Below are 9,101 nucleotides of genomic sequence, written 5' to 3' on the forward strand. Positions count from 1 at the left end.
CTGCTATAGGCTACCGAGTCTCCCCCAAGCCAGCCGTTGGATAAGTATACAGTACGTAAATTAATTCTTGATAAGGTATTGGAATTGATTAAATAATAATAATATTTCTCTTTATCAGACATAAAGATTTTTTTAACCATCACCGACGATGGATTCAATTGATTTCTGCAAGTATAACTGCTTCAGAAACACCTTCAATACAATCACCATCTTTCCCTTTTCTTATTTCATGATTAAATAGGCTTGCATTTGTCTAAATCACTCTGTTTGATATTAGAACTGTTGCACAGTAGACATTTGATTAAAATACCATGTTGTGAAACTGAACATTTAGCACTTTTGAAAAGCTTTCATGACAGACTTCTAATGTTTCTGTCATGAAATTAAAACTTTCTTTTTTGGTCATAAGAAAAATACCGTGAGGCAAAGACTTCTCATGAGAGCGACTGACTGGTTTCTCCTCAACCCCCAGTGGGACCACTCAGGGAAGTGTCTGGTTAGCACACAGAGCTGACACGGCTTGATGGACAGGAGGCGCGCCCCTGTGCCAGAGTACCCCCAAAAGACGCCCAAGGTTAGATCATCAAGCCTGGGTCAGCTGTATAATTGGGCTAGGGGTCACCGGTATGATACGGAGCGTGACAATGAGGCTATAGAGTTACAGTGTGGAGCAGAGACCAGTGAGGGACGCCAGCAGGGCACTGCGGTGAGGCCAGACGGCCCTTTAAAGAGTTCAAGGTCCATCAGTGAGAGAGGGCTAGAGCCCTGTTCACTGTCACTGCTAAAATGTGTGTCACTGCCTTCAAGACAGTGGTGGGCCGATGGGAGAATGGGGGGCGGGGAAAAGAAGATGAGTGCATCAAGTGTGTTGTTGGAGGGAGGAAAAAAAAAGGTATAGAAGATGATGAGCAAGGCACTGTGGGGTAATGAGTGTCAGACACACTCACTAACTCTCTGGCGGCTCTTTTAATTATTGACAATATCCCCACGGCTAGAAGGAGTGAAAAGGCAGTGGGATTTACAGAGGGGAAGCACGTGGGGTTCTGTGCATTATGGCACTCCGCACCACAGAAACAGACTGGGGGAGGAACATCTGGACTGCTCCTGGCACTGAGTCCCTGGATCAACTGCTACCACTTCATAAAAACCTTTCCAACAGTTGGCTGTCCCACAATACCACCAACAAAGCCCTAAAGAGCCACTGACAGAACGACACTGATGGATATTATACAGTCAGTCGCTCTGTTTCAAACACCTGGACTCCTTGAACTCTCATTAAATGTGCAGGCTGTGATTGCAAATCAGGCACATTATGTACAACTAGCGGGCAAACATGCATATAAGCAGCCTATTACACGCTTCTATGTATTTCTGTATCTATGTGGGACATAAGTAAATGACTCCAAATTTGTGCATGAGAGTGTGCGTCTGTGTCGGCTCCCGAGGCAGAGGAAGAATGCTCCTGAGTGCAAACAGAGTCTGGAGCCGCAGGTAAGAGGCAGCAGCAACAACAGCCTGTGTAATGCACCTCAGCTGTGTTAACACTGGCAGCTCGGCAGTGGAGACGGATCATTGGAGTGGTCATAAAAACAAAGCCCGCACAAACACAGGACGTGCATGTGGGAGCGTGCACGTGGTGGGAGTGGGCGGGGGCCTGATAGAGAGAAAGGCTGGAATTGAGGGGAGCACGAGAAATGACAAGTGAGAGACAGAACCACCTTCTGTGAGTTGTCAAGGTGCCGGTTCCCACAAAGTGATGTGTTCTAGGTGGGCTCGGGATGTGGATATGTTGCAGTATCATGCAGATGAATGCTGAAGTTACCGTGTGCTCTTAAAATGGTCCTGTGAGAGTGCCACAATTGGTGTTGAGTGATTTTGCGCCTTTCCCTGAACTCATTTTCCATTGTCAATGAGCCAAGACTGTCCTCAAGGATTAAGTCATACACTGTGCAGCTTAGCCACATTAGCCTGAGCTGGCGGGCCAGAACAAAGAGAGCACCAGCCCATGCTCTAATATAATCAGGGTCATACCTTTCCCATCATTAGAATGTTACACATTAACCAATTTCAACCTGGGGTACCTATTTTGGGCATGTCAGTATAGGTGAAAAATATCGTAAAAACATTTTTAAAAAGCGTATTTACAAATAGCTTTTAGATATATACTGTAGACTAGAGCTTAAGTGTTTAATGATGGGTAGCACTTAGGATGAGAAAGTAACCTTCCTGCAGTCCTCTTTGTAAGAAAGCTTTTTGAACAAGAGGACACTTTGGTTTGTAATGTTGACACAATGGCCGTGGTCACACGTGCGTAGAGGAAGGCTGTCCGGGGAGACGCCTGAGGTTGTTGGACGGTAAACGCAAGCAATGCTGCAATCTTTATGGCTACATTTCAGGCAGTAAACAAGACATCCCCTGAGGAATTATGTGACATTGCAAAACTGTGCAAGGCCATTTGTACTGTGCAGCCATGCTACAATGAGCCAAACTGATTTTTATTGAGCAAAGACAATTTTACAGGAGGCTTTTCTGTTGTTGTTTGAAAGCTTGTATTCTTAACACTTGGTCACAGTCTCCAATGGGCTATTTTTAACAAGACAGCATGTAAACGGAGTGATTTTGAGGTCTGTCTGTCTGTCCTTGAGTTCTCCTTCGATAGGCCGACTTATAGTGTGCAGTATTCACGCATATACACATGCCAGTTATTGACAGAGCAAATCACAAGGGTGTCACCAAAAAAGACAGGGTTATCATGCTACAGATTATCTGATAGGCTGACACAGATTATCTGATAGGCTGACTACAGCACATACTGGGCTTTAACCATTCAAGGTCACATCAGTACCCCCCCTACCCCCCCACCCCCCTTTTCCTTAACCCCAAAGCATTAAAGAAACAATTTGCTGCTGATCAGGGGAACCTTGCAGTGTTATTATCTTGTTAAGGCCAGTTAAGAGGCCATGTCTCTGAGGGCTGAGCCGCCCCCATCAGTAAAGCCTCCCTGTGGTCTACCATGCGACTATGCAAGCATTAACGAGCAGGACATGCATACACGTCAACACACACACACACACACACACACACACACACACACACACACACACACACACACACACACACACACACACACACACACACACACACACACACACACACACACACACACACACACACACACACACACACACACATATAATGCACACGTGTTTCACACATGCACACACAGACAGCAACAGGAGTCACTTCGCTGCCCTCAGGGTATTTCCTTAATCTGTCAAGTGTCAAATTAATCTCTTTTATTTTCCTGCTCGCAGGGTTCGATGCACGTTTTTGTCCAAGCCCACTGAAGTTTACAATATTTAGGGTGCTCTCCTAACAAATTTAGGGAATGTAGTTGTTGGCGCAGGATGGGCGGTGAATGTCACAGTTCTACTCTAAGTTATTCAACTTTTCATTTTTCACAAAGATCTTAAGTGACTTGAGAGGCGGAAATAATGGAACTACATGGGTAGCTTCACACTGAAAAAAGAAAAAAACTAAAACAATGCACCATCCATAAAAGAAACAAGCAAAACAATTCATAACAAAGCAAACAATTCCTCCCCTTCCTCCTGGGTATTTGTAAGAGGCAGACATTCCAAAACAACAAATCATACTACAATGATCCTGAATACAGCAGCCGTGTTATTACTGGATTTCAAATCCAACTTAAAATAGCCAAGAGACAACACATAAAAAGACTGCAGCAGGAGCCGAGGACAAAGCTATTCAAACCCAAGACAATGATGGTGTGACACACAGTGACCTATAATTGTCAACAGTGTGGAGCTGAGGGGCAGTGATTGGCTGTCTCGTGGGGGCCGGTGGCCTAGAGAGGATGCGAATCATCATGCAATTGCACAGAAACAGCAAATCACTGTCAGATGGCCAGTGGCTCGCTACTCAAAACCCAAAAGCTATTTTACCATCCGCATCAGACGGTTTTACAGAACACAATGAAATAGAGAAAAAAGGAGGGAAAAAAATATGATCAGGTTGGAAGAAATAGCCGAAGAAGCCTGAGGCTCGTGCCAGAAAAAAACTAATCTCAGAAGAACACGTCCCTGAAAAGCGAGACGGCAGCGAAGGAAGAGAGATGGGATTCTTATCTCATGATAGTACTCTTCAATGAGGATAACGCCGCGCTGAAGTCTCCTGAGTGCATTAGGTTACTTGGGGAGTGATAGTACAAGGGGAATCTTGGCTCGCTAGCATCATTTATCCAATAAGACAGAAACAGGTTGCCTCTGTGGATACTACATCTCTCATGAACACATTAACGGTGGAGATAAAGACACCAGTGAGCGAAGGAGCATTTGGGCTTTTTCCAGGCAGCCCTAATCTGCCAACATGGATTATATGAACCCTCATTTAAACTGTAATAGCAGATTTCCTTAAATCACTGCCAAAGCTCTGCACTTTAACAAGCTTTTGAAGATGCTCGGGAACGCCGTTCCAATTAGCCTGTCAGGCCATTTCTTAACGTCTTAATGCAGGTCAGCTCTAGCCACAGACCGCACAGTTGCACTGAGAAAGAAATGCAGCGAAAGAGAGAGACAAGACAGATCAATGAGTCCTGCACAATCTGCACCGTGCTGATCTCAGTACATAGACCCACTGTTAATACAAACAGAGAAACCTTTAAATACATTTGGAGAAAAAAAGCGTTGCTATTTTCTATTTAAAATCATCTTTACTTATTTGTAGCCATAGATCTGTCTTTCTTGAGCATTCTTTCTGTCGGTATTTGTAAGTTAATGTTACCTGTTATATTTGAGTGCAATGTTCCACATTTCTTTATTCTGGTAGGCCTCTGATACAATTGCACACAGTTAAGTTTTGTTTTTTGACACTTGCTTTGGCAATGTAAACTATGGCAATATAGCCCCTTTGAAATGAATTGAGTGAGAGAGAGAAAGAGAAGTGTGTGTGTGTGTGTGTGTGTGTGTGTGTGTGTGTGTGTGTGTGTGTGTGTGTGTGTGTGTGTGTGTGTGTGTGTGTGTGTGTGTGTGTGTGTGTGTGTGTGTGTGTGTGTGTGTGTAATAAACCCAGCTCCCCTTATCTGTCCACACAGCCAGCTGAGTGCCACACAGACACATCACTCTCAGGCACTACACAGCCAACTGAGCCAAGCTTCTCTGGCACCCCCCTCCTCTCTCTACACCTCCGTGTGAAAATCCAACAGCAGTCACAAGTGTGTTCTTAAACCTAATCTATACTCTTGTCGCACAACGGTGTCGCTTTAATCGGCCTGCTGTCTGAGTGGTCAGAGTCATTGATTGCTTCCCAAAAAGCAGGCGGGCAGTTTTCTTTAGACAGTTCCCAAAACCTGCACAGAAACACACATTATAGACACACAAGAGTGCAAACAGGAGCCATATGCAAATATAAAAGAATTGTCCTTGCCCCCACATTCCCACTGGAGCAAATCTGCATTTTCCCATTCCTCCTTCAAGACGTTAATTGATTAAAAATTCAGCATATGGTAATAACACACACGTACGTGTGTGTGTGTGTGTGTGTGTGTGTGTGTGTGTGTGTGTGTGTGTGTGTGTGTGTGTGTGTGTGTGTGTGTGTGTGTGTGTGTGTGTGTGTGTGTGTGTGTGTGTGTGTGTGTGTGTGTGTGTGTGTGTGTGTGTGTGTGTGTGTGGCTCACAGGCAATAGATGGAGTTTGAGTACCTGCAGTGAATCAAAGTGGTGTCTTATCAGCTAATTATCTCTGCTGAATTGTTTATCAAACACACATACTTTCCTCTCCTCCTCTTGTGTGTGTGTGTGTGTGTGTGTGTGTGTGTGTGTGTGTGTGTGTGTGTGTGTGTGTGTGTGTGTGTGTGTGTGTGTGTGTGTGTGTGTGTGTGTATGTGTGCATGCGTGCGTGCATGTGTGTGTAAGTGCATGTGCGTGCGTGCGTGCATGTATGAGCGTGTTAGAGAGGGACATCTCTAACATTCCAAATGCAGGGCTAGTAAACACAGACATCAGGGCTACTGGCTTTAGGTGCCACGGGTGGATTACTGGAGACAAGGTAGGAGATCTACTAGGGGTATACTGTATACATGCTGTAGAATACAGTTATGACAAGTTATCATTACTAAAGGATCAGTGCCTGTGATTTATTTCCTTGAAATGACAAAATAAATGATGTTACTTATCTGTTTGATGCTGTTTTCTAATGATACTTTAACCACATAAGCACTGATTTTTCTACATTTTTATAAAATAGCTGAACATTTTTGAAAAAAGCTTTAAATATTTCCCTATAATGACAAAACAAAACAGATGCCAGGATTAATGTGGTTAAATTCATAGTTTAAGCAATAAGCCCCGAAATGCTGTGGTTTACAGTGATTTTAGAACAGCTAAGTTGTTAGACATGAGCAAAGTAAAACACCCGCAGGTGTTCTACAATCACTGTAAACCACAGCCTTGCAGTTACCAAATATGGTAAATCATAGACATAGCCAAATTAAAAAACCCAAATGTTGCAAGCAAACTTAAAAACTAGCCATTTTAAATGTGAAATCAAACAATATTGAGCAATTGAAAGGCCCATTTCTGACCTAAAATGTTATCAGAAACTGTTCTTCTATGTCAAAATTCAAAACAAAATCCAAATTGAAACAATCTGTTTGGCACAGTAATACTGATGTAATGCGGTTACAGGTGTTTATGGAGAATTGTGCAATGGCTTCGGATGCGGCTCAGCCAGTCAATCAAGCACTGTAAATATCCGATTTGTAAAGGAATATTCAATGTGACAAATAAAAATGTGAGGCAGCTGGATTTAAATGAGTTTGCAAGCAACTACAGCTGTGGTCAGGGGTGCTATGGAGTGCGGAATGATTAGAAGCAGCCAGAATGTATACCCAGATTTCCTGGAGAATGATCTACCCACTTAGAGGTAAACAACAACGTGGAGCACCTAGGCCACGGCACGGGCATGCGGTTGGACAGCACGGCAGAGCAAACGCTCGATACAGTCACAGGTCAGACAAACAGAGTGGGGACGATATTCAGTGTACAAACATGCCAATAAGGATAATACAGTACTTTGGCTGGTTTAAATCTCGAAAAATGGAGTGTGCTGGGTGATCATCACCATAAAAAATAGAGAGACGGGGCATCAACACACAAGAATCAACCACAGTGCTATGTCTTAGAATTTGAAATGATAATCTTCCCATCTATCTGCGCGATATGATAATAATTCTGTTCTATTATATGATGTAGCGATATAGGTAGGGTCTCTTCATAAAACAATTATTATTACACCTGTTTAAATGTGATAAAATCCAGAGAAATTAAACTCAGTGGGAGTGTGGTGAGAATATTCACAAGACTTTGACCATTTAAAAAGCCAGCCCTCGTCCTCGTACCGCAGGAGGGCTGGCCCACATGAGGGCTGTCTCTTCAACAGCTACTCCAGTCGTGTAAACATGACCTCTGGTAGACTAACAACAGCCTGAAAAATTGTAAATGTAATCTCGTACCAGAGGGACGCACTGTAAAACCAGGCCAGACACATTCAAAATCCCCAAGCATGTGTGCCTCAAACACAGGGCTTAGCAAAGATAGACAGGAAAAAAAATTCAGTGGCACATTTTGAACTTTGGTTTGAAGATAAATCACGGCAGATGGCTCAATGGGCTGAGGTGCATACCATGTGCACATAGTATGTTGTCACACACTCGGGTTCAAATCCAGCTCATGACCTTTGCTGCATGTCATCGCTTCTTTCTCTGTCGTATCTCCTCCTGTCCAAGTATTTACTATGTAATAAAGTAGAATGGTTTAAAAATATTTTTTGCTGTTAAGTCGTATTCTCACATTGCTGTTATGCCCTTTTTCATTCTAAACCACATACTGTATATTAGGAATGGAATTTGGTTTTCTATGCGTGCTTAGTGTCCTAATCTCATTTACAATGAATCTCTCTGTGGTCATACAATAGCTAATAGGAATTCAGACAACAGTGCAGGGACCCAAGCCACTTGCACCATTCCACTGACCTTGTGCCAACAAAATTCAAAAGTCAACAAGACTAACAAACCAAACAAACCAATGGCTCTTTGAATTTGACACAGTCAGTCACCATCTCCCAAAGAACAATATACTGTAGCTTTATGCCTGTCCGGGATATCTCACATTATTACCCCATTAGCTACACTTCATTTACAGTTTGGCAAACACAGGAAAGCTCCAGTTGACCGGGGTTGAGACTTTGACTTAAGATTAAGATCAAGTACTTATTCACGGTGGCTGGCTGCGGCTGTAAAGTATTCATAATGGAATTATAAGCAGTCTTAATCATGTATTTTTATCTCCCAAAACTGACAATGGCTCTATTTTGATTATACCACTCACTGAATTTTATGTGGAACTAAATTTTATTGGTAATGAAAGATGTATTGTTTATGTGTTTGCTGAGGGTAGTCTGTAGTATATTATAATATAATAGTGTTTCTTTTTCCCCTGAATCATGTTTAAAGTTTAAATGTGACCACAACAGGACTGAATGAATTGAATGTTTTGGGTTTCTGTCAACACCAAGCCAATTACTCTTCCATGCAATGGAAAAACACAGTGGGAATGTGAAACATGTTCAGAAGTGTGGAAGGTCTATTCATGCCATGTAACAACAGACCACAGAGACAACTACAGAGTTCCAAGATGAGTGAGAGTGAAACACAAGATAGGGGCAGGAATATTAAACACAGCATAATGCCATATTGTGTCCTTAAGGTTACACAAGCCTGGCATTACAGTTCCCTGGCAGAGAGGAAAAGTACCCTGTTCTCTCCATTCCAGGTCAGTGGATGAAAAAAAAGAAGAAGAAGAGCAAGAGAAAGGGATGTAAATTACTGTGCAATCAGTACAATTCCCTGCGTTCTACTACCACAAGATTTCTCTCCGTTCAAAGTCACACATGTGTCACAATGTGCATAGATAGAACATGGGTGACCAAGGCTGTCACATACAGTCTCATCGGCTCACTAAGCGAAAGTGGATGTGCACACAAGCTGGGTCTTTTCCTATGTATAATAAATTGTACGCTTGTGTA

Source organism: Gymnoscopelus microlampas (genome assembly GCF_963454915.1).
Source record: "Gymnoscopelus microlampas genome assembly, chromosome: 18".
NCBI classification, from domain to species: Eukaryota; Metazoa; Chordata; class Actinopteri; order Myctophiformes; family Myctophidae; genus Gymnoscopelus; species Gymnoscopelus microlampas.